Raw genomic sequence first — 8,032 nt, forward strand, 5'->3', positions numbered from 1 at the left:
TGAGTATAAATATGTATTTTTCATAGTCACAAAAATCCCTTTATAATTTAACAGTAAATATATTTTGGTATTTATTGGTTCTAATACTGACTGTGTTTTGTTATTACAGCAAATGGGCTCAGGACAATTACAAATGGAATATTCCTACTGTCTTCTCAGGGTCGAAGTACACAGGACATTATTATAACCGGAGTACAACAATTTTTTAAACACAAACAGTTGAAAAAAAATGTAACACACAAGATATATTGTTTTTTCAATTTAATGTACTCTACTCCATTCCATATTTTTTGTTTCCGAAAACACATATTTTGGAATAATTCAACAATATTCTGGTACAATATTTTCAAAATTATTTTTTATAAACATTATTTAATATATTTTCAGGTAATCTTACATTAAAACGACTTATTTATAAGAGTTTAGTAAAAGTAGATTAATTTGATTAAAAGTATGTGGAAAACACCACAGAAAAGATAAATAGGCATATGTTGCATGTTACATATAACGTTACAGGGTACCACAGAAATGCACAAATTTTTAACGCCATATTTTGAGTTAAGGAGATTAAAATTGGTTTATCAGGTTTATTACACAAGTACGTCGAAAAACGAAAATGATAGTTCTTAGGACGTCTTTTGTCAGAAGGTGTACTCATACACACCTACACACTTCCACAAACAAATTACAGTTGTGTTTCCATTGTCTACCACACGTAGATTCTGCAACCATTGAACCTTAATAGTCTTCACTTTTACGATTTCTCAGGATAGCATATGTGAACACCGGACGACTTCGCTTGCAACCCAAAGCTTTTACTACTGGAGTACGTACAGTGCGCCACCCTGAAACCGCTTCTAATCTAATAATACCTCGTCGAATCAAATACAGCCTGGATCTTGCCGTCACTAGGACTTCATTCTATTCCCACCCTCCGTCTCCAGCTTGACATGACTAGTTTGCCGAGGACAGTCCAATCCTGTTGAATTTTGATTTACACATACCGGACCCATAACCGGTTCTGATCGAGATTGTCAATTTCTCAAAGAGGGGCTACAATTATCAAATTTCTTTTAGCAAAGACTATCATCTGATTCTTATGGAAGTGATTGTCAATACAACATCTTCTATGACTAAAGCGTTGATGGAGGGCAGGTCAGGCGAGTACGAGGGTAAAGTTTCGTATGATTATTTTACATAAAAAAATTTAAACGGTAATTGTACAGATTTACAAATTTGTGCATTTCTTTGGTTCTCTGTGTACTTTAATAAGTGTTACACCTAATGGCATCCATTCATTATCAGTAATAAAAGGTATAATAGACTAGTACCTTTCAACTACTAACTGTAAAAAGAAGTTTTCTGATTTTTGTTGAAAAAATATTTTTCCATGATTCCTTTTTTCGTGATTCTGAAGTACCCAAGCAGACAGATGCTTCTTTTTGCAATTGGATCAAGGATGCAAAAACATAGTTTTCAGATCTAGCTATATGTATACAATTTAATTCAGTATTGTAGTTGTTAGGAGCTTAGGTTACTTTTAAAATTAGGGTGTCTGGCGGTAACAGTGTTAAACCAAATGTAGTTTAGCATAAAGTCAGTGTGTTAAGAAGTGTTAAATAGAAATGTGGTCATTTGGCACTGTCTTTACTTGAAAATATGTTAAATATTTCTGTATAATTAAAAACTGTATAAATGCATGTAGTTTTAAAGTTACTTGGTTATTTGATTCTTTATTTAATAGTAACTCTGTTGTGTCGTATTTTTTAAAGTATTAATTTATTTAATGGTAACTATAATTGAAGCTATATTGGTTTGGAATAGAGTGTACACATTAATAAAATAAAAATGCTCAATAAAATAGTGGAAGTGGAGGAGGGAGGGCCAAAAATATTTAAAAAACTAAATGGATATTATTTCGGGATCGTATTAACAAGTATTAAATGTTAAAAATGTAGGTATGTATTTGTAATAATTATTGGAATAAAACTGTTAGTGAACTGTAGTATTCATTCTTCTCCTCCTCTAACAAATAAAAACTACACCTTCATGAAAATAATCAACCGTTTTTCCAGAATGGCCCAATGAAATATCGCTAATATTTTTAGAAATTTCAAAAAATTCGAATTTCGCATCGAATTTTTCGAAAATATTGCTCCGTGACCATAAACAGGGTATATTTTTGGAAACGGCACGTCAAGATCTATAACCCTGAATATTTTGAGAATTTTTAGACGACTTCTTCAAAAATAAGTTTCGAATTTTCGACGACTTTCGAAATTTAACTAAATATATTTTCTTGTATATTTCGAGCCACCCCGTGACCCTAAACACGTTATATTTTTGAAATCAGCATGTCAAAATCTGAATCTTTTGAGAATTTTTAGTGCACTTTTTCATGGATTAAGTTATCCATTATGTAAGTATCCAATTCCGACCCATTTTCGGCGATTTTCAAAATTGAACTAAACACATTTTCTTGTAGATTTCGGGCAGCAAAAGTCACTTCCGGCCTCATTTCGTCGATAACTCCAACCGTTTTTCTAGAAACGCCCATTAGAAGTTCCGCAATTTTTAAAAAGTTTCAAAAAAATGTAATTTCACACCGAATATTTCGAAAATATTGCTCTGTGACCTTACATACTCTATATTTTTGGAATCAGCACGTCGAGGTCTATAGCCTTCAATTTTTTTGAGAATTTTTAGACGACTTTTTCAAAAATGAAATGTTCCACTAGGCATACAAATTTTAACTAATTTTCGACGAATTTCAAAATTTAACTAAACATATTTTCATGCAGATTTCGGGATGCAAAAGTCATTTCCGGCCTCATTTTTTCGATAACTTCAACTGTTTTTCTAGAAACGCCTATTGAAATTTCGCAATTTTTAAGAATTGCAAAAAATTCGAATATCACACCGAATTTTTAGAAAATATTGCTTCGTGGTCGTAAACATGCTATATTTTTGGAAACAGCACGTCAAGATCTATAACCGTAAATGCTTTGAAAATTTTTAGTCGACTTTCTCATGAATTAAGTTTTCCACCGTGTATAACCACTTATGCAAATTTCGACCTATTTTCGAGGATTTTCGAGATTTAATTAAACACATTTTCTTGTAGATTTTGGGCCGCACAAGTCACTTCCGAACTCATTTCTTCGATAACTCAAACCGTTTTTCTAGAATAGCACATTGAAATATCGCAATTTCTAAAAATTTCAAAAAATCAAATTTCACACCCAATTTTTTGAAAATATTGCTCCGTGACCCCAAACATCCCATACTTTTGGAATAGGCACGTCAGGATCTATAACCCTGAATATTTTGACAATTTTTAGACGACTTTTTCAAAAAAGAATTTCGATACATTTTCGACGACTTTCGAAATTTAACTAAATATATTTTCTTGTATATTTCGAGCCACTCCGTGACCATAAACACGTTATATTTTTGGAATCAGCATGTCAAAATCTATAGTCCTGAATCTTTTGAGAATTTTTAGTGCACTTTTTCATGGATTAAGTTTTCCATTATGTAAGTATCCAATTCCGACCCATTTCCGGCGATTTTCAAAATTGAACACTAAAGACATTTTCTTGTAGATTTCGGGCAGCAAAAGTCACTTCCAGCCTCATTTCGACGATAACTCCAACCGTTTTTCTAGACACGCTCATTAGAAGTTCCGCAATTTTTTAAAATTTTCAAAAAACTCTAATTTCACACCGATATTTCGAAAATATTGCTCTGTAACCCTACACACTCTATATTTTTGCAATCAGCACGTCGATGTCTATAGTGTTCAATTTTTTGAGAATTTTTAGACGACTTTTTCAAAAATGAAATATTCCACTAGGCATACAAATTTCAACTCATTTTTGACGAATTTCAAAATTTAACTAAACATATTTTCTTGTAGATTTCGGGATGCAAAAGTCATTTCCGGCCTCATTTTTTCGATAACTCCAACTGTTTTCTAGAAACGCCTATTGAAATTTTGCAATTTTTAAGAATTTCAAAAAATTCGAATATCACACTGAATTTTTCGAAAATATTGCTTCGTGACCCTATCCTAAACACACTATATTTTTGGAATCAGTGCGTCAAGACAAAGTTTTAGACGACCATGTAAAAAATTGCAGATCCTGTGTCAGGATTTTGGCACAACTTTTGAGTTTTCCATATTTCTAAACGATTTTATGGCAGTTTTCTTTTTCTTGATACCACAGATGGTCGACTTTCCAACTTTATTAGTGTGGAATTTATACTTACTGTAGACATTGAAGTTCCCGTTGCAGTTGCTGTTCCCGCTGACGTTGCTTTTAGAGCTGAAAATTGTCATTTATAAACTTTGTTGCCAAGTTGTCGTTATTAGTAAGTTTGATGTTCAATTTTTGCTGTATTTAAATAAAGGAGTTGTAGAAGAAAAGTGGAGGATTCAAGTTGATTACTCAAAAAATTTACCATTTTAGACATGTTTTAAGTTGCTTGTTGCCGAAATAAGTCTACACATATTAAGAAAAAAAAGGCAAAATGTAGCCCCGCCCACCCACCCTATCTCAATTGTGATGATTTTTTTATTCGTGGTGAGCCAAGAGGGCGGAGCTTAACTGCAAAAACCTTATTTCTCTACGGGAAATTAAAAACATGTTTTTGAATGTTGTGTTGTTCAAAGAATACTATGTATATTAAGTAAAAAATACAGCTAAAAATTAGACCCCACCCATACCCTCCCCAGTCTCAATTCTCAGTTGTGATAAATTTTTCATTCGTTGTCAGATCGAGGGGCGGAGCTTAATTGCAACATCCATATTTGTCTACAAGAATTTACCATCTTAAACATATTTTAAGTTTCTTGTTCTGAGAATATAATTCATGAATCACATGACCCCATTTCGTCCAATAGAATTTGTTCATGCCCTTAGTTACATGTCTATCACAGCGATAATAATTTTATTGCCTTATTGTGGTCTGTTGCTACCTAAATTTAAAAACCGTCAAATTGACAAATTTTAAAATTTCGTAAATTTTTTTGTCTTTTATGGCTTGCCAACGTTGGGGGCAAGCTCAAAACGACGAAATCAACTCTATTATCAAAAAATGTGTTCATTTATTATATTCTCGTGTTGAATATAACTCGTGATATGATTAATAATCGAAGATATGGCTCGTGAAACCGAAGAAGCACATTCAACTCGTGCTTCGCACTCGTTGAAATATTATCGATAATAATCATATCACTTGTTATATTATAACTGAAAAGACGACTACATATATTAAGAAAAAAGACAAAAAGTAAATCCCGCCCACCCGCCCTATCTCAATTGTAATGAATTTTTCAAGAGCCGAAGGAACGGAATTTAATCGCAAAATCCTTATTATTTCTCTACAAGAAATTACCATGAGTATCGTGTTATTAAAAAAATACCATGTATATTAGAAAATAATAATAATAAAGCCAAAGATTAAGCCCCACCCATACCTGCTCTGTTCTAAATTCATTCGTTGGACATTTCTTTACAAAAATTTACCATTTGAAACGTGTTTTGAGTGACTAAGAATAAAATAATCATTACAATTGAGATGGGGTGGGTGGGCGGGGTATATATTTTGCCTTTGTTTCTTAATATACATAGTATTCTTTGAACAACACGATACTCAAAAACCTGTTTTTAATTTCTAGTAAAGAGATAAGTATTTTGCAGTTAAGCTGCACCCCTTTGTTCACGGCGAATAAAAAAAATCATCACAATTGAGATCGGGCGGGTGGGCGGGGTTACATTTTGCCTTTTTGTTTTAATATGGTGATTTCTTTTCACAACATGAAACTTAAAATATGTTTAAAATGAAAAATTCGTATAAGAAAATATTGATTTTGCAATTTAAAAAAAAAGGTTATGTATACTAAGAAAAAAAAGGCAAAATATAAGCCCCGCCCACCCGCCCTATCGCAATTCTGATGATTTTTTTATTCGTTCTAAGCCGAGGGGCGGAGCTTAATAAATAAAATCCTTATTTCTCTACAAGAAATAAAAAACATGACAAAATACAATACGGGCAGAAGATATTGCGTCAATTTTGCATGCAAGTTCAGTTTCTAAATCCAGCTTTCTTCAAAATTCAGCAAATTTTTTTAAGTCCAGTTTTTTTTTCAAAATTCAGCAGAAATTCGGGCAGCGTCACAGCAGGTAGTACTATATCGACTCGAGTGTTTTTTGCTTCCCGTGTTTCTGGTTTTACAAGACTTTTGGCCTATTTATTACGTCTGTCGCGACATTAACGTATAATAAAATGTGTTCTTTATGATTCCGCCGTGAATGCACTTTAGACCGTATTTCGCGATTTTATAAGGTCTAATTTTGCCCAGCATAGGATTTCTTTTTGGTCGTAAAACCGACGAATTTTCGCAAGTTAGGGCCAGGTTAACTCGTAATTTTTTCGACTTTGCGGGGGTTTTTAGCTTCTTCGTTGCGAAGCTATAAATAAATAAAAACGAGAACAGTGCCCCTAAGAACCAATTCGTCTCCTCAAACTCAGAGAGGAATACGTGTAGTTGTATTTTATTGAATAAAAAAATATTTTGTGAATGTGTTTCGTTATAAGTTAAAATAAATATTTTGAAAGGTATCATATCGTGGGTTGCAGCATCGAAAATTCAGACGGTAAAAATAACCAAGTTTACGTTTCATTTAATTCTGCTGTTTACAATTCAGTTACATAAAATAATAACTGCCGAATTTAAAGGTTTTCCTTTAAAAGTTAATACACATGGTTACCTTAAGGTTTGTAACACGACTAAATGTGGAGAGTGGTTTTAAAGCTACAAGTTAGCGTGACCTAGTTATACACTCAGTTTTCAATTATTGTTATTAATTAAAAAATATCCAAGCGTAAAAATGGTTTGATTTATTTACATTTTCCATTAAAACGGGGCAATGGATACAAAACATATGAGTATTTATCCAAAGCGTTCACTTACTCCGAACTGTACAAAAAATTCATCAGTTTTTTGCGTTTCTCTCGGTTTTACTTTTAATTATTCATCTCTTTTTAATGTGTATCCAACTTTGATCATTTTAGTGTATACGAGTATGTGAGTACAAACAAGTCAAGCGTATAAATAAAAAACAGGTGTATTTTCCATGAAAACATCATTTCCAATCTCCGTTTATCTATAAACTGCAGGCACAGAATTCGTTGTATCGGGTAATTAACCATAAATATAAAAGATATTCTTGATTTTTTTTTTTTTTTAGAAAGAGGGTAGAAATAATTTCCCGGCCAGTTCCTTGTACATTGTCCTCAAATTATTCACGTTATTATATTTAAGAAGAAAAAGCTTCAAGTAAATGAAGGCGGCTTTTTCTTTTGTGTATAAGTGGATTATCGCAGCCCATTAACAGTAAAAATGGGAATAATATCGCACAGAAATTCCATTATAAGGTTAAATAAAGCGCTGCTGAAAGGATTTTGTCTTTTTTTTTCTTCTCTGGCTTCTGAAGCACAGCACCCAGTTTGAAGATAATACTGAAAGTTTGTTGTGAAATTCCGTACTCAAAATAAAAATCTCTTAAAAATCGTTTAATATACAAAAATAATTTCCAATGTGATGGTATGCGACGGACAGGTAATATTTTCCGTTCTTAGAATCTCTAAAAAAATTCTAATTGCCAGAAATGTCGGCAAGCAAAAAGAAAACATAATTTAAAATGTACAAAAAGGGTTGGGACTCGTCAACAACTCCCACACAAGTACCCTCCTGCAATATTTAATATCCTTTTGATTTATTTCCCCATGTAAAATGTATTCAAAGGATTTTTTTTTAATTAGTCGTCACGATCTATCAAAGCGGGAAAAAACAAATCTTTTCGGCCTATAAGACGTCCTTATACAAAGCCTTTTCTCCTTGATTTTCCTGTACTAAAAAACCATAAAACCACAGTGTGTGGGTTCAAGAAAAATCATTTGTCACCGGCTCAGGTGCTCTCGAGAAAGATCAAACAAATTAACTTTTACGGTACGTGTTTTCTGT

Source organism: Zophobas morio, unplaced genomic scaffold (genome assembly GCF_036711695.1).
Source record: "Zophobas morio isolate AGI-343-1 ecotype UQ-CSIRO unplaced genomic scaffold, CSIRO_AGI_Zmor_V1 ptg000007l, whole genome shotgun sequence".
NCBI lineage: Eukaryota > Metazoa > Arthropoda > Insecta > Coleoptera > Tenebrionidae > Zophobas > Zophobas morio.